The following is a 22,446-nucleotide window of genomic DNA, read 5'->3' as shown; positions in this document are numbered from 1 at the left end:
AAATACAAAAATTAGCTGGGCAAGGTGGCGGGCGCCTGTAATCCAAGCTATTCAGGAGGCTGAGGCAGGAGAATTGCTTGAACCTGGGAAGCGGAGGTTGCAGTGAGTGGAGATCATGCCACTCCACTCCAGCCTGGGCGACACAGCAAGGCTCTGTCTCAAAAAAAGAAAAGAGAAAGGAAGGAAGGAAGGAAGGAAGGAAGGAAGGAAGGAAGGAAGGAAGGAAGGAAGGGAAGGAGGAAAGGAAGAAAGGAAGAAAGGAAGGAAGGAAGGAAGAAAGGAAGAAGAAAGGAAAACAGAAATCATATTTAGGATTGAGGAAGTATGTTTTGGACCAAAATGTGCAAATAGCCTTTGAAGATGAGCTATGAACCTCACTTCTGTCTTAACATCCTGAGTGGAGGGTCTTGGAAATAAGATGCTCACCTGCCTGTGATAGACTGTGTGAGAGAATTATCTTTCTTTTTCATTTCTCTCTCTCTTTTTTTTTTTTTTTTGAGACAGTGTTTCACTCTATCACCCAGGATGGAATGCAGTGGCGTGATCACAGCTCACTGCAGCCTCGACCTCCTGGGCTCAAGCTATTGTCCTGCCTTAGCCTCCCAGGTAGCTGGGACCACAGGCATGGGCCACCACACCTGGCAACTCCTGGGCTCAAGCAATCCTCCCACCTTAGCCTCCCAAAGTGCTGGGATTACAGGTGTGAGCCACTGTGCCTGGCCCACTGCACTCCTTTTCACCTTTGCTTCTGAAGCACATGCATATCACATATTCAAAAATTAAGTAATTCTTTAAAAATGTGCCCACATACTGGGTATATACCCAAAGGAAAAGAAATCATTCTACCAAAAAGACACATTGCAGCACTAGTCACGATAGCAAACACATGGAATCAGCCTAGATGCCCAACAACAGCAGATTGGATAAAGAAAATGTGTCAGATATACACCATGAAATACTACACAGTCATGAAAAAGAACATAATCATGTCCTTTGCAGCAACATGGATGCAGCTGGAGGCCATTATCCTAAGCAGATTAATACAGGAACAGAAAAAAAAAAAAAAAAAACTACATGTTCTCACTTATAAGTGGAAGGTAAACACTGGATACACATGAACGTAAAGATGGGAAAAATAGGAGAAGCATGCTTACTTTGCACACCGAGCTCTGCGCTGTGGCCTCTGCTGTCTGCGTGAGGCTAGATGAACCTGGAAAGAAAATCCAGAAGGAGCGTCCAGAAAGGGAGGAAAGCCAGAGGAAAAGATGCTAGAACCATAGGAGAATGGCATGATTGACCTTCTAGATTACGAGCATGTAGAAGATGAAACTTTTCCTCCTTTCCTACCTCCAGCATCTCCAGAGAGACAAGATGGTGAAGGAGCTGAACCTGATAAAGAATCAGCAAGTGGAGCACTTGTTCCTGTGCCTTCAAAGAGAGCAGTTAAAATAAATATATCCAAGCTGGATGCTCACAGATTAATTTCAGAGAGAGGGCTTCCAGCCTTAAGGCATGTATTTGATAGGGCAAAATTCAAAGGTAAAAGTCATGAGGCTGAAGACTTAAAGATGCCAATCAGACACATGGAACACTGGGCACATAGGCAATTCCCTAAACTGCAGTTTGAGGATTTTATTGACAGAGTTGAATACCTGAGAAATAAAAAGGAAATTCAGACCTGTTTAAAATGAATTTGACTTGATCTCCCTATTTTACATGAATATGTTGTTAGCAATAATGATGAAGTTGGGGAAAATAATGGACATTGTGTAACTGCTGCTGTATTAGATCCCTTTCTGACAAACTCATCTGAAAGTGAGATGTTTGCTTCTGAGTCAAGTAGAAGCCTAACAAAAGAGCAACAACAAAGGATTGAGAGAAATAAACAACCGACCTCGGAAAGAAGGCAGGCAAAGCTGCTGAGTAATAGTCCCTAGGAAATGATAATGTTAATGAATACACCCAGGGTACAGACAATTGAACAGGTTAATACTGATGAAGATCAAAAGGAGGAGTCAAATGGATTAAACAAAGACATTCTAGACAATCTATGTAATGATGCTCCTGCCAATACTTTAAATGAAGAGAAGGATTTAAAATGAGAGGAAACACAGCTGGACCAGTCTTTTAAAAATGTGCAACAGTGGCCAGGCATGGTGGCTCAAGCCTTTAATCCCAGCGCTGTGGGAGGCTGAGGTGGACAGATCACCTGAGGTCGGGAGCTCCAGACCAGCCTGACCAACATGGAGAAACCTCGTCTCTACTAAAAATACAAAATTAGCTGGGCGTGGTGGCACATGCCTATAATCCTAGCCACTCGGGAGGCTGAAGCAGGAGAATAGCTTGAACCTGGGAGGCAGAGGTTGCTGTGAGCCAAGATCGCACCATTGCACTCCAGCCTAGGCAACAAGAGTGAAACTCCATCTCAAAAAAAAAAAAAAAAAAAAAAAAAAAAAGGCTGGGCGCAGTGACTCACGCCTGTAATCCCAGCACTTTGGGAGGCCGAGGCAGGCGGATCACGAGGTCAAGAGATTGAGACCATCCTGGCCAATATGGTGAAATCCCGTCTCTACTAAAAATACAAAAATTAGCTGGGCGTGATGGCACGCGCCTGTAGTCCCAGCTACTCGGGAGGCTGAGGCAGGAGAATGGCTTGAACCCAGGAGGCGGAGGTTGCAGTGAGCTGAGATCACACCACTGCACTCCAGCCTGGCTACAGAGACTCCGTCTCAAAAAAAAAAAAAAAAAAAAAAAAAAGTGCAACAGTAACTTGATGCTTCATCCAGAAATGTTACTGAAGCTAGATGGGTTTCCATTAAGAGAAAATGTATCTGTTAACTCCCCATTCTGCAAGCTTGGTGTTACTATGTATTTTTTCTCCTTTGAGTGAAAATCCTTAGGTAGTAAAACTTTTACAGATTAATATTTAAAATCTGGTAATCTGGTATTTATTTATAATTATGCCTGTCACTTTGGTTGTCTATTCTCTTTAGTGTTTGTTTTTATATAGATATGACTTCATAAATGATTATTAGGTAATAAGCAGTTTCTGCTGCTGGTCTGCCATTGAATGCCTTGTTTTCACTAAATTGGGAGATTTTGTTTTTTACTGCTCCTTACAGAGCAGGACTAACCCATGGACAGTGTGCCCAGAGTAGGCTGGGTGATTTTTTTTTGTAGTTTTGTTTTTGTTTTTGTTTTTTGTATGAGATGGAGTCTTGCTCTGTCGCCCAGGCTGGAGTGCAGTGGCGCGATCTCAGCTCACTGCAACCTCTGCCTCCCGGGTTCAAGTGATTCTCCTGCCTCAGCCTCCCAAGTAGCTGGGATTACAGGCATGTGCCACCACGTCCGACTAATTTTTGTAAACCTGGGTGAAGTTTTAAGGTACACATATACACTGAATATTAATGTCCATTTTTTAAAAGAAGTAAAAATAAAAATTATCTTGAAAACTAAAACAAACAAAAAAAGTTGGGAAAAATAGACACTGGGAACCATTAGATGGGAGAGGGAGAGAGAAGGGTGTGGGCTGAAAAACCACCTGTTGGGTACTATGCTTACTGCCTGGGCGATATGATGATTGGGACCCCAAGCCTCAGTGTCATGCAATTTACCCATATAACAAATCTGCGCATATACCCTTTGATCTATAATAAAAGTTGGAAAAAAATCCACATTTAAATATCAGGATTTTTTTTTTTTTTTTTTTTTTTTTTGAGACAGAGTCTCACTGTGTCTCACTGCACACCTAGGCTGGAGTGCAGTGGTGTGATCTCAGCTCACTGCAACCTTCACCTCTTGGGCTCAAGCAATCCTCCCACCTCATCCTCCTGAGTAGCTGGGACTACAGGCGCATGCCACCACGCCTGGCTAATACTTTTTGTAGAATGGGGTTTCGACTTGTTGCCAAGGCTGGTCTCAAACTCCTGAGCTCAAGCAATCCACCTGCCTTGGTCTCCCAAAGTGCTGGGATTACAAGCATGAGTCACCACACCTGACCCTAAAATATCAGTATCTAATTGGGAAAAAAGAAACAAATACTACATGTTCTCACTTATAAGTGGGAGCTAAACATTGGATACACACAGACATAAAGATGGGAACAATAGACACTCTCCAAAAGGAGAGAGTGAGGGAAGGGGGCAAAGGTTGAAAAATTACCTATTGTGGCTAGGTGCGGTGGCTCATGCCTGAAATCCCAGAACTTTGGGATGCCAAAGTGGGTGGATCACCTGAGGTCAGGAGTTCGAGACCAGCCTGGGCAACAGGCGAAACCCCGTCTCTACTGAAAATACAAAAATTAACCAGGGGTGGTGGCACATGCCTGTAGTCCCAGCTACTTGGGAGGTTAAGGCAGGAGAATCCCTTGAACCCAGGAGGTGGAGGTAACAGTGAGCTGAGATCACGCCACTGCACTCCAGCCTGGGCAACAGAGCAAGGCCCTGTCAAAATAAAAAAAATAAAAAAAAAAAAAAAAAAAAAGAAAGAAAAGAAAAAGGAAAAAAGAAAAACTACCTATTGGGTGCTATATTCATTATTCAGGTAACAGGTACAATAGAAGCCCAAACCTCAGCATCATGCAATATACATATGTAACAAACCTGTACATATACCCCCTGAATCTAAAAATTTTTTAAGTGCCAACATACTGTCATATGCTGCAGGTAGGAATGCAAAACAGTACATCTACAGAGGACAATTTGGCAACACCTATTTAAATTACAAATGCACATCTACCTACCCCTTAACCCAGCAATTTCATTTCTGGGAATATGCAAAATGGCACATAAACAAGATTATTCATTACAGCATTTTGATAGCCAGAAACTGAAACCAATCCAAGATGAAATCAAGTAGGGTACATGCACACAAAGAAATGCTAATAAGCTGTTAAAAAAATGGGGAAGCTCTCTATGTACTGATTTGTAATGATTTTCAGGATACATTGTTCATAAAAGCAAGGGACAGAAGGTGTAAAGAGTATGCTACCTTTTTAGCACATGCCTGTAATCTGAGGCAGAAGAATTGCTTGAACTCAGTGGGCAGAGGTTGCAGTGAGCCAAATCATGCCACTCCACTCCAGCCTGGGTGACAGAGTGAGACTCCATCTCAAAAAAAAAAAAAAAAGGAAGAAGAGTATGCTACCTTTTGTGTAAGAAAGGGGGAAATGTGTATGGGTACTTGCTTTCAGATGCATAAAGAAAAATTCTGGATGAATACACATTGAACTAACAAAGGTGATTACAGAAGAAAAGCCAACATCTTGGCCTGGAATACAAGCCCTTCTAGGATATGCCTTGAAAGTCAGACTGCCACTTCGGCATATGACATTGCACAAATTATATTTCCACAGCTCCAACACAAGGATGATGATAGTACCCATCCTCATAGAGTTGTGAGGATTAAATGGATTAATCTATACTAAGTGAATAGTACACAGTTAACATTCAATACGCCAGGCAAAGTGGCTCATGCCTATAATCCTAGCACTTTGGGAGGCTGAGGCAGGAGGATCATTTGAGCTCAGGAGTTCCAGACCAGCCTAGGCAACATAGTAAGACTCTATCTCTACAAAAAAATTTTTAAAAATTAGCTGGGCATGGTGGCACATGCCTATGGTCCCAGCTACTCAGGAGGCTGAGGTGGGAGGCTCACTTAAGCCCAGCAGGTCAAGGTTGCAGTGAGCTGTGATTGCACCAGTGCACTCTAGCCTGGGCAACAGAGACCACGTCTGAAGAAAAAAAAAATCAATAAACATTAGCTAATTTATAGTCACTGGTATCTGGCTCTAGTCAACCTTTCCATCCATGTCCTCAACAGCTCCCCTACAGCTGTGGCTCTCAAGCCCAGCTGCAGATTATGATTACCTGGGGGACTTTTAAAATATACTGATACCAGGATTCCACTACCAGACCATATAAATTAGAATCATCTTGGAGGATGGGAGGGGAGTAGAGGCCAGGGATTGATATTTAATCCTTTTTTCTTTTTAAAATGTATTTATTTATTTATTGAGACAGGGTCTCACCGTATTGCCCAGGCTGGTCTTGAACTCCTGAGCTCAGGCAATCCTCCTGCCTCGGCCTCCACAAAGTGCTGGGATTACAGGCATAAGCCACCGTGCCAGGCTTTTTTTTTTTTTTTTTTTCTTAATTTAAAGTAAGTGTATTAAGAAAGTAAAGAAATAAAAAAAAGATATTTTGCCCAGGCACAGTGGCTCATGCTTGTAATCCCAGCACTCTGGGAGGTCGAGGCAGGTGGATCATTTGAGACCAGGAGTTCAAGACCAGCCTGGCCAATATGGCAAAACCTCATTTCTACTAAAAATACAAAAATTAGCCAGGTGTGGTGGCACATGCCTGTAGTCCCAGTTACTCGGGAGGCTGAGGCAGGAGAATCAATTCAACCCGGTAGGTGGAGGTTGCAGTGAGCCGAGATCACACCACTGCACTCCAGCCCGGGTGACAGAGCCAGACTCTGTCTCAAAAAAAAAAAAAAAAGATTTTTTTAAAAAGTGCCCCAGATAGGCTGGGTGTGGTGGCTCACGCCTGTAATCCCAGCACTTTGGGAGGCCGAGGCGGGTGGATCAGGAGGTTAGGAGATCGAGACCGTCTTGGCTAACACGGTGAAACCTCGTCTCCACTAAAAATACAAAAAAATTAGCCGGGCGTGGTGGCGGGCGCCTGTGGTCCCAGCTACTCAGGAGGCTAAAGCAGGAGAATGGCGTGAACCCGGGAGGCTGAGCTTGCAGTGAGCCGAGATGGTGCCACTGCACTCCAGCCTGGGCGACAGAGCAAGACTCAGTCTCAAAAAAAAAAAAAAAGTGCCCCAGATGACTGTGATCACTCCTACTAGAGGATCGATTCCTTCACTGTGTCTGACACATGTCAAACTTATCCTGCCTCCACATCTTTGCTCACACTTTTCTTTCTGCTCCTGCCCCTTCTTGGGAAGCCTTCTTCTCCATCCCACATCCCTGCCTGTTGAAATTCTACTCATGCTCCAAGACTCATCTTAGATGCCTCCTCTCCATAAGGCTCTCCCTGCTCTCCCTATATTCCTCGCTTTGATGATGCCTGGCTGCCTACAGAGTCGAGCCAGGACTTCTGGGTATGGCACACAAGGCCCCCATCTTTCCAGCCTCATCACCAGCTTCTCCCCTGCCACATATGTGTTCCATGTGCTTCTACCACCCTAAACCTTTGCACATGTTCTTCCTAACTCCCAGCCTCAACCATGCCCTTAACCAACTCCTACTCAACCTTCGAGACTTGGTTCATTCATGCAGCCCTCCTGTGAAGCCTACCCTGAGCCCCTCTGCCAGTCTTTCCAAGGTAGAGTTAGGTGTTCTCTGCTTTCTGTTCCTTGGACTTATCTCTAGCATTTAGCCCATTGAGTTAATTGTCTGTACATATGTCCAGGTTGCCTGTTTGTCTGAGCTTCTTGAGGGCAAGGATTATGATTTTCTCATCTCTGTCTTCCTTCCCTATAGCACAGGCACAGCATAAGGAAGTACTTAGAGTGTTTGCTGAATTCCGTTACTCTGTAGGGGTTTACTGGTATTCATTGTGAAAATTGTTGGTCTCTCCTTCAAGTCAAAGCCCCAATGACTGAACACAATAGTGTAAGACTAGTATGAACAACACTAAGGAAAACGGATTATCACCTCCTTCATTTTAGCCCATTTCTGTTGATAGAATCTAGGCCTAAGATCTCAATACCTTATTTACATCGTATTATCAAGCCAGCCTTCAAGGTGTAAGATCTTATTAATGTTAACAAGCCAGCTTTTGAGTTCCGCCCCCTCAGCCAATTTACTGCCTGACAAATTGCTTTGCTTAGTCAATGACTTGCAACCCCACCTATATATTCAAACCAGCTGGGGAGCTTTTAAACATCCTCCTATTCAGTCCTCCCTCTAGGCCAATTATATTAGAATTTCTGGGGGTGGATGCCAGGCATCACGAGTTGGCGAAGCTCCCCAGGTGATCCCAATGAGTGGCCAAGGTTGAGCATGAGAATCACTGATAGATTTAAAGCTATACAGCTCCTTCAGCTGGTTCTGCCCCCTTTTCTTCCTTCCCTTGTCTACCCTTGCTTTCTACCCTCTTCTCCGTGCTCCTTTCCTCTCCCTCCCACTTGCCTGCCCTCTGGTTACTCACACTTCTTGTCTTAATGATGCGACTCATGGTATTATCCAGATGGCACCCAAGCAGAGGAAGCCACAGTGAGTGAGGAGTCAGAAGCCTGGGGCTCTGCCCCTTTGTGGTCTTCACTTCACTCTCTGGGTCTCAGATTCTTCTTAAGTCCCGAGGGGGTCATGACATTTGTTGTGAGGATCATAGAAAACAATGGACCCTGAAGTCCTTGAATGCTGGAGAGCACCATGTCAATTAAGAGATATATAGAGCTGTGTGTACAAATATAGACAACGTTGAATGATAAAAAGCAACCTGCAGGAGGGGCCCCACAGTGTCAATACGGGTCTAAGGTTTCAAGACACACAAAACAAACCATATCATGTTCTTCAAATTACTGGAAAACATTTATGAATACATTCATATAAAATTGAGGACAAAACATGCATGGGAATGAAAAACTCCAAATTCAGGACAAGGGAAACTGAGGGCTCACAGGGGATGCACCTTGGGGACCTGGGGAAGGGAACTGAGGGAGAGTCAACTGGATCTTTCATGCTTTATTTTTAAAAAATTAAATCTAGGCCAGGCGTGGTGGTTCACACCTATAATCCCAGCACTTTGGGAGGCCGAGGTGGGTACATCACCTGAGGTCAGGAGTTTGAGACTAACCTGTCCAACATGGTGAAACCCTGTCTCTACTAAAATTACAAAAATTAGCCAGGCGTGGTGGCAGGAACCTGTAATCCCAGCTACTTGGGAGGCTGAGGCAGGAGAATTGCTTGAACCCGGGAGGTGGAGGTTGCAGGAAGCCGAGATCATGCCATTGCACTCCCGCCTGGGCAACAAGAGTAAAACTCCGTGTCAAAAACAACAAAAAAATTAAATCCAAAGTAAACATGGCAAAACGTGAAGATCTGAGATAACTGGGAGTGTTTTATTTTCTATCATTCCCTTCTGCACACTTGAAAAGAAGATAAAATAGATACAATATAAATATAATAATATAAACTTTTTTTTTTTGAGATGGGGTCTTGCTCTGTCACCCAGGCTGGAGTGTGGTAGCACGATCTCAGCTCACTGCAACTTCTGCCTCCCGGGTTCAATTGATTCTCCTGCCTCAGTCTCCCAAGTAGGTGAGATTACAGGCACGCACCATCATGCCTGGCTAATTTTTGTATTTTTCGTAGAGACGATGTTTTGCCATGTTGTCCAGGCTGGTCTCAAACTTCTGAGCTCAAGCAATCCACCTACCTCAGCCTCCCAAAGTGCTGAGATTACAGGTGTGAGCCACCATGCCTGGCCTATAATATAAACATTTTTAAAGCAAAATAAATAAAAGGATTCTTATCATCTTGCCCTAGCTTAGTTCTGCTGTCCGTCCTGGTATAGTGGCAGGAAAAGATAAATCTTGGAATTGACAGCTGCTCCAAATCCTTTTTGTAAGATAGAGATGCATAAGTTGATAACTCAATGAATTTTTTCAAAAACTTGTCTGTTTCCTCTACCTGATTTTGGAGACATCACTGAGGACATTTTTGCATGTGCTGCACATATTAGTGCTTAATAAATGCTCTGTTGAAGAAATAAAAGGAGGCCAGGCATGGCGGCTCACGCTTGTAATCCTAGCACTTTGAGAGTCTGAGGTGGGCGGATCACTTGAGCTCAGGAGTTCGAGACCAGCCTGGCCAACATGGTGAAACCCCATCTCTACTAAAAATACAAAATCTAGCTGGGCATGGTGTGCATGCCTGTAATCCCAGCTATTTGGGAGGCTGAGGCATGAGAATTGCTTGGACCCAGGAGGCAGAGGTTTGCAGTGAGCCGAGATCACACCATTGCACTCCAGCCTGGGTGACAGAGCAAGACTGTCTCAAAAAAAAAGAAAAAGAAAAAGAAAAGAAAAAGGAATGTGAGAGAGACTGAGGAAGGACTTGAGTGGGGAGAGAGAAGGGAATGGAGGAGGAAGAGGGGAAATAGGGGTTCAATTATCTGGATGAAGTCACTCTCAAATATCAATGAGTACCTGAACATATCATTCTTTCCCTTGTACAGCTGTCACTGCAGTTTCTCCATGGAGGTGCTGAACATGCCCACTGAACAGCCACTATGAGCCATTGTAATAAGGTAAAATAAACTCATTTTTCATGGCTTTCTTTTCTTAAGATAGCTGCCTCAGCTTTTTCAATAACCTCATAACTGGTCTGCTACCCTGGCAACTGCTAGCTCAGCGCCTGGCCCACAAGCCACAGCTAACCCATAGAACACCTTCATGCTATTTATTATTATTATCGGGGTTTTTTTCGAGACAGAGTCTCACTCTGTCACCCAGGCTGAAGTGCAGTGGCAAGATCTTGGCTCACTGCAACTTCTGCCTCCCGAGTTCGAGTAATTCTCCTGCCTCAGCCCCCAGAGTAGCTGGGATTATAGGCGCACATACCACACCCGTCTAATTTTTGTATTTTTAGTAGAGGCAGGGTTTCACCGTGTTGGCCAGGCTGGTCTTGAACCCTTGACCTCAGATGATCCTCCCTCCTCGGCCTCCCAAAGTGCTGGGATTACAGGTGTGAGCCACCGTGTCCAGCCCCTTTCATGCTATTTAGACAAAAATGCCTGTCTTAGTCTATTTGGGCTTCTATAACAACAACAACAACAGAAAAAAAACATAAGCTGGGTAGTTTATAAACAACCGAAATTCATTTCTCACAGCTCTGGAGGCTGTAAAGTCCAAGATCAAGGCACTGGCAGATTCAGTATCTGGTGAGGACCCACTTCCTAGTTCATAGATGAGACCTTCTTTCTGTGTCCTCTCCTGGTGGAAGGGGCAATTGAGCTCCTTTGGGCCTGTTTTATAAGAGCACTAATCCCACTCATGAAGGTGGAGCCCAGCTCCCAAGGGGTCCCATCTCCCAATAACATCACCTTGGGGGTTAGGATTTCAACTTATGAATTTGGTGGGGAGGGGGCACAAACATTCAGACCACAGCAGTGCCCCTCTGGGCAGATGCAGCCCCTCTGGCTCACAGTTTGCCTACCTTGTGGTTATTGGGAAAAGGCACCCTTTTCTGCTGACTGACATAGCCCTGTACCGGGATGCACTGTACAACTTGGTGAACATAGTACAGGTGCAATTTTAGGTCCCTGTCCTCATCCCTTCAGCACAAGCTGCCCTTATACAGTGCAAATTTACACGAGTTTATGGGGTGGGCCTGCTGGCACATAGTCCTTGTGATCTGGCCTCTGAGTATCTCTAAGATCTCAGACTTCAATTGTCTCACCATCCCCTGCCTTCGTCTCACCCTGTTCACTGCTTTCATTGAGTGCTACTCGTGCTCCAGGAAAACGGGCCTTCCCTCCTGCCCTGGCAAAAGACAGGCCTACTCCTGCCTCAGGGCTTTTCAAAGAATCCAGGCCTTTGTATTTCTGGATTCTCAGTTCACCAAAATAATCAATTCCTTCTCCCAACCTCCCTTGTCTTCAAATATCACTACCTGAAAGTCATTTACATGTTTATTGTTGGTTCCACACTCCCCCTCAAACTGCGCAAACTCTATGCAGGAACACTGCATTCAAACCCCTGCACTAACACTCGACTAAACTTTGTCATAGCTTCTAGTAGCCTAAGGCTACCGCTTGGGGGCAGCCCAACTCCCTTTTGAGTTCCAGTCTGAAAAAGCTCAGGGCTGTCAAAAGAGTGTTATCATTTGTCCTAGCCAACACCTGACAAGGATGGGTCCTGACCACCTTCTTCCTTAGCTCTAAGAAAAGTTTACCATTATGAGGCCGGGGCGGCTCACGCCTGTAATCCCAGCACTTTGGGAGGCCGAGGGGGGCGGATCACGAGGTCAGGAGATGAAGACCATCCTGGCTAATACAGTGAAATCCTGTCTCTACTAAAAATACAAAAAAAATTAGCTGGGCGTGTGGCGGGCACCTGTAATCCCAGCTACTCGGGAGGCTGAGGCAGGAGAATGGAGTGAGCCCGGAGGCGGAGTTTGCAGTGAGCCAAGATCGCGCCACGGCACTCCAGCCTGGGCGACAGAGCGAGATCTCAAAAAACAAAAATAAGAAATAAAACTCCTAGTCATGGACTGGGTGCAATGGCTCACACCTGTAATCCCAGCATTTTGGGAGGCCGAAGTGGGCAGATCACCTGAGGTCAGGAGTTCAAGACCAGCCTGGCCAACATGGTGAAACCCCATCTCTACTAAAAATACAAAAATGAGCCGTGTGTGGTTGCGCATGCCTGTAATCCCAGCTACCTGGGAGGCTGATGCAGGAGAATCGCTTGAACCTGGGAGGATGCAGTGAGCCGATATCGTGTCACTGCACTGCAGCCTGGGCAACAGTGAGACTCCATCTCAAAAAACAAAACAAAACAAAACAAAACTCCTAGTCACCTCTGTGCAAATAAGAATGAAGCTCAGCTCTTTCCTCTACTGTCAGTAGTTACTGAATAAAATCGGTTTTTACCACTAACTAATGTTGGCTGTGTTTCTTTACCTTCACTCTCCTTCCAAGAGTTGCGGAAAGGGACCACGTCTGTTTTGTTCACTGCTGAGTCCTCAGTGCCTCCAAGAACACTCAGCATAATAAACATCTGAATTATCAAATAAATGTTTGTTAAAATGCATGTAGTGGGCCAGGCGCAGCGGCTCACGCCTGTAACCCCAGTACTTTGGGAGGCCGAGGCAGGTGGATCACCTGAGGTCAGGAGTTCAAGACCAGCTTGGCCAACATGGTGAAACCTCGTCTCTACTAAAAATAAAAAAAAAAAGTTAGCTGGGTGTGGTGACCCACGCCTGTAATCCCAGCTACTCGGGAGGCTGAGGCAGTAGAATTGCTGGAACCCGGGAGACAGAGGTTGCAGTGAGCTGAGATGGCGCCACTGCACTCCAATCTGGGCAACAGAGCGCAACTCCGTCTCAGAAAAAAAAAAAAAAAATGCATGTAGTGAAAGGCCCCAAGGCTGGAAGAGACCTTGGATCTTAGTCTCACCTTTTGTCTTGGTTAACTAATGTGTTGCCTGAGTCAGGCTGCTTCATCAACTTGGTCCAACTACTACTTGTGTGACCTAGGGCAAGATTTAAAAAAAAAAAAAAAAAAATTGTAGCCGGATGCAGTGGCTCACTCCTGTAATCCCAGCACTTTGGGAGGCCTAGGTGGGTGGATTGCTTGAGCCTAGGAGTTCAAGACTAGTCTGGAATACATGGTGAGACCCCTTCTTTACCAAAAAAAAAAAAAAAAATTAGCCAGGCGTGGTGGCACAGCTCCTCTGGAAGCTGAGGCAGGAGGATCACTTGAACCTAGGAGGTCAAGGCTGCAAGTGAGGCAAAATTGTGCTACAGTACTCCAGCCTGGGCAACAGATCAAGACCCTGTCTCAGAAAAACCCAAAACATTTTTTGGGGTAGAGATGGGGTCTCGCTATGTCACCCAGGCTGGTCTTGAACTCCTGGTTTCAAGCGATCCTCCCACCTTGGCCTCCCTAAGTGTTGGGATTACAGGCATGTGCCACCTTGCCCGGCTGGGCAAGATATTTGACAAAGACTGTCTCCTTTGACCAAAACCTTAGTCAGGCTCCTTCATGTACTCTGCTGGCTAGGCCTGACCTGTCCCTGTAAGAGTCCTTACAAGGACTCTCTCTATCCTTATTGAATCTAGTTTGAGCAAGATTGCTAGGTCAATTTAGGGGAAATTTCCCACCCTTGGTGTCTGACTACCCTGGATTCTTATCATACTGGCCTGCCTTCAACAATAATCCTATCAAGTCAGTTTAGCCAGAAACCCCTTGTCCTAGATGTTTCCTCTTAGTAATTTCCCATCCACTGACCCCACCCTGCTCCTTGGTTAGAAATCTCCACTTGTCATTGTTGGACTTACAGTTGAGTCCAATCTTTCTCCCACTGCAAGACCCCATTGCAGTGGTCTGCATACCTGTCACCATGGCCTTGAATAAAGCCTGGCTCTACCATCTTTAACAAGTGTCATGAATAACATATTTCTTTAAAAATATGTAACCTCTCTTTGCCTCAGATTCCTCCCTCACAGGGTCATTTGGAAGACTGAAATAGTGTGAGAGCAGGTGCTTAGGAAATGAGTTTCAATCTTGACCTCTACTGGGTCTCTCTTATCTGTTCTCTTCCTCAGAGCAGTTTCACTTGTGTTCAAAACAGTGCAGACTCTGGAGCCAGACTGCCTGAGTTTGAAGTCCTGCTTTGCTTCTGACTAGTTGTGAGACCTCGGGAAGTGGCTTAACTTTTCAGTACTCACTTTCTTCATCTGTAAAACGAGGAAGATGGTAAAGCCTACCTCATAGGGTTGTTGTGAGGATTAAGAGTAAATATGGCCGGGCGCGGCGGCTCAGCTCTCTGATCCCAGCACTTTCGGAGGCCAAGGTGGGAGACTCAGAAGGTCAGGAGATCGAGACCATACTGGCCAACATGGTGAAACCCCGTCTCTACTAAAAATACAAAAACTAGCCAGGTGTAGTGGCACATGCCTGTAATCCCAGCTACTCGGGAGGCTGAGGCAGGAGAATCGCTTGAATCCGGGAGGCGGAGGTTGCAGTGAGCTGAGATCGTGCCACTACACTCCAGCCTGGCAACAGAGCGGGACTCCGTCTCAAAAAACAAAACAAAACAAAAAAGAGTTAATATGGGCTGGGTGCAGTGCCTCATGCCTGTAATCCCAGCACTTTGGGAGGCCGAGGAGGGTGAATCACCTGAGGTCAGGAGTTTGAGACCAGCCTGGCCAACATGGTGAAACCCTGCCTCTACTAAAAATACAAAAATTCACTAGGCACAGTGGCTCACACCTATAATCCCAGCACTTTGGGAGGCCGAGAGGGGTGGATCACCTGAGGTCAGGAGTCCGAGACCAGCTTGGTCAACATGGCGAAACCCCATCTCTACTAAAAAAAATACAAAAAAAAAAAAAAATTAGCCAGGTTTGGTGGCACGCACCTGCAACTCCAGCTACTTGGGAGGCTGAGGCAGGAGAATTGCTTGAACCCAGGAAGCAGAGGTTGCAGTGAACTGAGATCGTGCCACTGCACTCCAGCCTGGGTGACAGAGTGAGACTCTGTCTCAAAAAAATAAAATAAAATAAAATAATAAATAAATAAATAAATAAGTAAATAAGAGTTAATATGCTCACAACAGATCCTGAGACATGGTATGTGAGTTAAACAGTACCACTGGGTATGAATGTTTCTCATTCATAAGAACCATTAGGTTTTAAGGTCCTTGAAGCCTCTTCAACTTCACATCTGCAGAAGGAGCAGCCAGAGGCTCCCTTTCCTTTCCTTACATGGGTCTGGGGTTAAGGTCATTAATTCAATCTCCCACTGTCTTAACTTCCTGAATGGTGGTCTGGAGTTATTCTTCTGGGTGCTTGCCATGGCCCATCTGCGGGTCTTCCTCAGTCTCAGTGGTAGATGAGGAAGCAGTGGTTTTCCCAGGCCAGAGACATCTCCACAGCAGGTCCCTCAACTCCACCCTGCCCAATGGGCCCTCCTTTTCGACTCAGAGGCCCCCAGAATGTGGGGTGGGCCTTTGGAGCTGACTGAAGGACTCCAAGGGGATGGGGTAGGGCGTGGTTACCGTCCAAATTTAGCCTTTAGTCAGGGAACGGGGTGGTGGGGGAGTGGATGGTTTGGGGACGACTGGACCTCAGACTGGGTCCCTTGTAAGGATGTGAGGGCAGGCTCAAGAGGGGTTTCCTCCGAGCCAAACACATTCACTCCCCTCCGTCTTCTGGTTTTTAGTCCCCGCCAGGGGACCACACAGGTGAGTCCAGGCGGAAGGAGCAACCTCAACTGCCGGGCCACCTCTACTCCGCGCCAAACGAAACCGCCCCAGGGGCGCCGCACGTTACCGCCCTCTGTGACCTGTCGCTGTCACACACCGAGTGAGTGTGAGAAGACGAGACCTCGGGAGAAGGAGGGCGACAGCGGGCACCAACATACACAAGTCCTTCATCCATAGCTCCTAACAGCCACCCGCTATGGGCCGGGCCTCCGGCCTCCCAACTGCCAGCTCCACTGGAGACACTCCAGTCGCACTGGGAGCGCCGTGTGAGCAAGACACGCATGCGCGGGCAGTACCTCCACTGGCGAGCCGTCTGACCCCGCTGGGGACCTGGCAGGGGTGGGGAGCGCATGCGCAGATGCCGCGCACCGCTCCCAAAACACTGGGTATGGGTGGCAGCTAGACTCTGGACCTGTGGATCTCGGTGCCCGCTGTCGCCCTCCTTCTTCTCCCGGGTCTCATCTTCTTACGCTCACTCGGTCAGGTCTATAGTATAGCCTGGTACTGGAGTCTTAGTGTTAAGTCCTTCCGTTTAATCAGCAGTCCCTCTAATATAGAAAATGAATGAGTGAATAGCAAACATGGTAAATCTAAGGTGACTTTGCTTAAAGCGGGTGAGGCCAGTACATCGCCACCCTACCCTTGGTTCCGGAGCAGGCGTCTTCTCTTCCTCACCTGGAAGTGGCGGAAAAAAAAGAACTTGTCTTCTGCCCGTGCCCGATCAGGGGCTCCCCACTGCACCCCACACCCACGCCTTTGAGACAGTCTCACATGGCGAAAGTGGCCTAGGGTGGAGGGCACGGCACTAAGCACGACCGTGACTACTGACTGACCGCTTTTTATAGCCCAGGCACCTTGGAGACATGATTCGTTTCGGATAAGTCAAGTATTCATATTCCCACTTCACAGTGGAGGAAATTGAGGCTGACCCCAAAGCTGCCCCTTTAGTGGGTGCGCGATCAAGACTTATCACATAAACTGCCTTTAAGGGATGGCACCACCACCCCGCGGGTCCCCTACTTCTGGTTGTTGCCCAATCACACTGGCAGGGGTTTCACTGGCAGCTGCAGCCCCGCCCGGCTGACTCATCTTCCCCAATGCCATTTAATTCTGTTCCAAGTCTTTCCTAACTCGACCTTGGCAGGCGCGGAGCGGAAGGGATTATTGTCCTCCCGATTTGGGGCTGGGGGAGTTGGAAAACTAGTCTAACTCCTGGGCTGGAGAGCTAGGAAGCCCAAGAGGGCCAAGCCCTGGGTGTCTGCCTCTGACGACGAGCAGGGTGGAGGCCCTCGGTTAGCAGGATGGATGGTGAGGAGTCTGGGAAGGAGAAGAATGGCTCAGCGCGGCTTGCCTGAGCCTCCCTCCTCCCAGTACCCAGCCCCTGCTGGCGGCGGCTGTCACTCCTCGCTGTGGTGCCAGCTGGCTCCCGCTTCCTCGCCTTCATTCCTACCTGCTTGCTCTCCTGCCTTCCTTCGGGCTTTTCACATCCTCTTCTTTTCCTCTCTTGCTCCCCTCCTGTTTGCCTTTCTCGACTTTCACATCGCCAGAAGATGGTCGTCTCCCTCCCGTTTCTCCCCACTCCGAATAAAAAACAGAAAACCCAACTGGTCCTATACTGGCTTCCCTAAGTCTACAGATGACTCCTGGCTTTCTAGCTCACCTGCCTGGGGGGATGTGTAAACCATGAGGTGATTTTTCCAAGACTGTGAAGGGAAGGTGGATACAAGCGGAACTGACACTGTATACTGATCACAACACTTACTGATTCCACCGGAAGATACAGGTTTATTGCTGTGTCACACATATGCATTCATTCACTCAGCAAACACTGCCATCTGTTCTATGCCAGCCTCTCTGTGTTGCATAGCAAGGATACAGAGATCAGAATAGATCCCCAGTCTCTCAGGTGGGTAAGTGTTGGTTCAGAGCTGTGGGACCCTCAGAAGGGGCATCTCACCATCCTGGGGGTTATCTGTGGGGTAGGATTGCCACATTTAGCAAATAAAAATACAGGGTGCCCACAAGTCTGAATTTCAGAAAAATAACAAATAGTTTTACAATATAAGCATGTCCCAAAGATTGCATGGGATTACTTACACGAAAAAATTATTCGGCCGGGCGCAGTGGCTCATACCTGTAATCCCAGTACTTTGGGAGGCCGAGGTGGGTGGATCATCTGAGGTCAACAGTTCGAGACCAGCCTGACCAACATGATGAAACTCTGTTTCTACTAAAAATACAAAAATTAGCCGAGTGTGGTGGTGGGCACCTGTAGTCCCAGCTACTAGGAAGGCTGAGGCAGGAGAATTGCTTGAATCCAGGAGGAGAAGGTTGCAGTGAGCTGAGATCATGCCACTGCACTCCAGCCTGAGTGACAGAGCGGGATTCTGTCTCAAAAAAAAAAAAAAAAAAAAAAAAAAAAAAAAAAAAAATTCATCGTTTATCTGAAATTCAAATTTAATTACTGAGCATCCTATACCTCATCTGGCAACACTACTGTGGGGGTATCAAGTAGTGTGTTGTTACTGGAAAGTATCATGTTATAGAGGCCAAAGTTAGCCAGCAGCCATTGGATTATGGAAAGCCTTAAAAGTGAGGAGGTGGGGGCCGGGCGTGGTGGCTCACGCCTGTAATTTCAGCACTTTGGGAGGCCGAGGTGGGCAGATCACTTGAGGTCAGGAGTTCGAAACCAGCCTGGCCAACATGGTGAAACCCTGTCTCTACTAAATTTACAAAAATTAGCCGGGTGTGGTCGTGGGCGCCTGTAGTCCCAGCTACTCCAGAGGCTGAGGTATAAGAATCGCTTGAACCCTGGAGGTGGAGGCTGCAGTGAGTGGAGATTTTGCCACTGCACTCCAGCCTGGACGACAGAGGAAGACTCCCCTCCCGCAAAAAAAAAAAAAAAAAAAAAAAAAAAAGTGAAGAGGGGGCACTAAAGGAGTTTGAAAGCAAGCGATAACAATAAAAATTGGGTTTTAGGAAGAGGCTTCTGCTGGTTTCTTGGATGATCCTTTTAAGAGCAACAACAGTGGAGTCTGACCAGTTGCAATTGTACAGGCAAGAGATTTTGGATGGTGATAATAGGAAAGTAGGAGGGAGGAGGTGCCAGATTCAAAAAGTATATAGGAGTTAAATCAGCAGAACTTGGCAGTTGCTTAGATGGGGTGAAGAGGGCGTGAGTCCCAGGATCTGGCTTGGGTATCTAGGAAGTTAGTACGGCAACCAATTGAGATACAGCAGTTTTAGGGGGCAATGATTGAGTTTAATTTAGGACATCTGGTGTAGAGGGCCAGCAAATTATTTGCTATATGATTCTGAAGTTCAGTGGAGAAGATGAGCTCAAAGTAGAGACTGGGAAGTCCTCAGCAGAGAGGGAGTATTGAAACCAGGAGATGGATAAGCTCCCCAGAGAGGGGGCAGAAGAAAAAGAACCCAGGGAGGAGACAAAAGACTTTGACACTAAGAGAGATCAGATTTTCATTATTATGGTTGTTGCATATCTCTCAAAATAACATCACTATTTCAAAAATCATGGTCATCACTAGACCTGTTGATAGAGCTTGCTATTTAATGTGTCAATAAAGAAGCACATATATTAACTACATTACAAATGCGTTTCTTATTATTTTGAAAATTGTACCCCAATATAATTGGTTTCTTTTGTAATCCTACTTATAAGACTCATGCATCAGGGGAGTATGAGAAACCAGGAGAGTCAGGCTTCCTGGAAGCCAAGTGGGAGTTTCCAGGAAGAGCGAGTGATGAATATATCAAATGCAGCTAGAAAGGTCTGATTACACAAGGCCTGAAAAGTGGCAGTTGATTTAGGCAACAGTAAAGTCATCATAACCTGAGGCTGTCATCCTTCAGGCTCATTCAGACATCAGCCCCATTTATTCAAGTAGCAAACACTCAGCCAACATGCGTCCTCAGCATCCTCTCAAACGCTCGCCACAGTAATTTTCATGTTCCCTGCAGTCCTTCAGCATTTAAACCAATCATTCAGATTGTGCCCCTGTTCACTCAGAAATGACAGGCTCTGTATAATCATCACTTGGGGTTCTTTTTTTCCCCTCACATAAATGACGATGTAATTGAGATTCTTTATATTTGTCAATGTCACCTCAGAGCCAGCTGGAACCAGTGCAGCTCTGTCTTTGCAGAGGTAACAGCAGGTGTCCACAAGAGTTAAATGGGTTATCGTGTGGTTTTTATCTCCCAGGAGTGAAGACCACCCAGGAGTAAAGACCACCTTTGTTTTTCTCTGTTCCCTGGAAGGGTTAATTTGACACAATGCTGCGTGTTGCTTGTTCTGGTGTCCTTGTTGGGCCCCTTTGCGCACCTCTGGCCCTCAGGTTCGCATGAGATATGCATCCAAACTGTTGAGTATGTGCATGTAAAGGTTGACATCACTTTATTCCCTATTTGTGTGTGTGTGTGTGTGTGTGTGTGTGTGGAGACAGGGTCTTGCTATGTTGCCCAGGCTGGTCTCAAACTCCTGGGCTCAAGACATCCTCCTGCTTCAGCCTCCCAAAATGTTAGGATTACAGGTGTAAACCACTGCACTCAGCCCCTATTCCCTATTTTCTAATGGTTTTGAGACAGAGGTGCATGCAATCAAGAGAGAGGATGCTCAATGGCAGAAATCCCCAAGAAAGTGGGAGGGGCTGGGACACAAAACCCAGTGGAAGGGTGAGCCCTAAACAGGACTTCTCTGAGACCCGAGGAAAGGATGGTGTGGGTGGGAGACAATTTTGGAGGTGGCAAGAGAGAAGTATTCACTAATGGCTTCCATTTGCTCTAAAAACAGTTATTTTAATTGTGCAGCCCTCAGAACCAAAAGAAGTTCAGACAGCTCTCTCTAAACACAGTTCTTAACCCACAACCCAAAGACCCCTGAGGAGTCAGTGAATAGAATTCAAAGAGCCCATGGACTTGGATAGAGGGGAAATTGCATCATTATTTTCACTATTGCTAACAGAAATATAGCATATCTTTCTAGGGGATGTGGGTAACAAACTGCAGTAATACTAGCATCTGTGACTTTGACACTAAGAGAGATCAGATTTTCATTATTATGGTTGTTGCATATCTCTCAAAATAACATCACTATTTCAAAAATCATGGTCGTCACTAGACCTGTTGATAGAGCTTGCTATTTAATGTGTTAATAAAGAAGCACATATATTAACTACATTACAGATGTGTTTCTTATTATTTTGAAAATTGAACCCCAATATGATTGGTTTCTTTTGTAATCCTACTTATAAGACTCATGCATTATTCTGGGAAGGGATTCCTCAGACTTCGCCAAACTGCCACAGGTGTCCATAGCACAGAAAAGGATGAGAAACACTGCTCTGAAGAGTAACCATAGCTAACATTTATATAGCTCTTGCTAAAGACCAAGCACTGTTCCAATACCTTTTTAAATATATAGTTGTTAACTCATTTATTCCTAACAACTCTACGAATAGTCATTTGATTATACTCATTTTACAGAAGAGGAAACTGAGGCACATCTGTTAAGTAACTTATCCAGGGTCGTTCGGCTAGTAAATAATAGAGCTGAGGCTGGGTGCGATGGCTCATGCCTGTAATCCCAGCACTTTGGGAGGCCGAGGCAGGGCGAATCACCTGAGGTCAGGAGTTCGAGACCAGACTGGCCAACATGGTAAAATACCGTCTCTATTAAAAATACAAAAATTAGCCGGGGGTGGTGGTCCATGCCTGTAATCTCAGCTACTCTGGAGGCTGAGGCAGGAGAATCGCTTGAACCCGGGAGGTGGAGGTTGCAGTGAGCCAAGATGCGCCACTGCACTCCAGCCTGGGCAGCAGAGTGAGACTACATCTCAAATAAATAAGTAAATAAATAAATAAATAAATAAAAGTGGTAGAGGGGAAGAGATCCAAGACAACTTGAGAACATGGTCAGAGAGAGAAAAGATGGTGTGTAGATGCTGGGGAGGGCAGGAGGTTATTCCAGGGAATGACAAGTGCAATAATGTGGCCTGGACGTGTGGTTAGAGAGGAGGTGAAGGCTTCCGGAGTTGGGCAGGTGAAAGAATCATGAAACTGGGCCTGGAAATTCTTCCAAGGTTAATTCATTAATTCATTTATCTAACACATTTGTTTTAAGTGTCTTCTACACGCCAAGCAGTGTTCTTGGCATTGGGTGAACCAGCTGAACAAGCCCCTGGTGCCATGGGGCTTACCTTCCAGCAGGGGGAGAACTACACAAACAAGGCCAGGTTAGAGGAGCGTGCAGGCTCACAAGCCTGTAGGCACAATCCTGCAATGCCAAAAGTTCTGAAAGCATAAGGTTGTTTTTTCATACTTTGGAGCCCAAACTCAATAGGTGACAAAACCTGACCTGCAGTAGTGTGAGGCTATTTATAGTCTTTATTCACATTTGGTGTGAATTTTCATATCTTTCACTTCAGAAATATTAATGTTTCATTACCATGCTCCAGGCCTTTCTCAATAAATATATAATAT

The 22,446-nt window shown here is 46.1% G+C and overlaps 2 protein-coding genes and 1 pseudogene across 9 annotated transcripts in view; 2 read left to right on the top strand and 1 right to left on the bottom strand.

The window, feature by feature from the left end:
- The window catches only part of TSR2 (TSR2 ribosome maturation factor), a 1,158,091-nt gene that overhangs the window by 975,853 nt on the left and 159,792 nt on the right, over positions 1–22,446 (bottom strand). The gene's annotated exons all lie outside the window — the stretch shown is intronic.
- HSD17B10 (hydroxysteroid 17-beta dehydrogenase 10) overlaps positions 1–22,446 on the top strand; it is an 81,399-nt gene that overhangs the window by 54,259 nt on the left and 4,694 nt on the right. The window lies entirely within an intron of this gene.
- Positions 1,266–16,052, top strand: LOC126946759 (TIMELESS-interacting protein-like; annotated as a pseudogene).

The sequence above is a fragment of the Macaca thibetana genome, chromosome X, assembly GCF_024542745.1.
Source record: "Macaca thibetana thibetana isolate TM-01 chromosome X, ASM2454274v1, whole genome shotgun sequence".
Lineage (NCBI taxonomy): Eukaryota > Metazoa > Chordata > Mammalia > Primates > Cercopithecidae > Macaca > Macaca thibetana.
The sequence above is the reverse complement of the archived record's forward strand: the minus strand, read 5'-3'. Positions and strand labels throughout refer to the sequence as shown.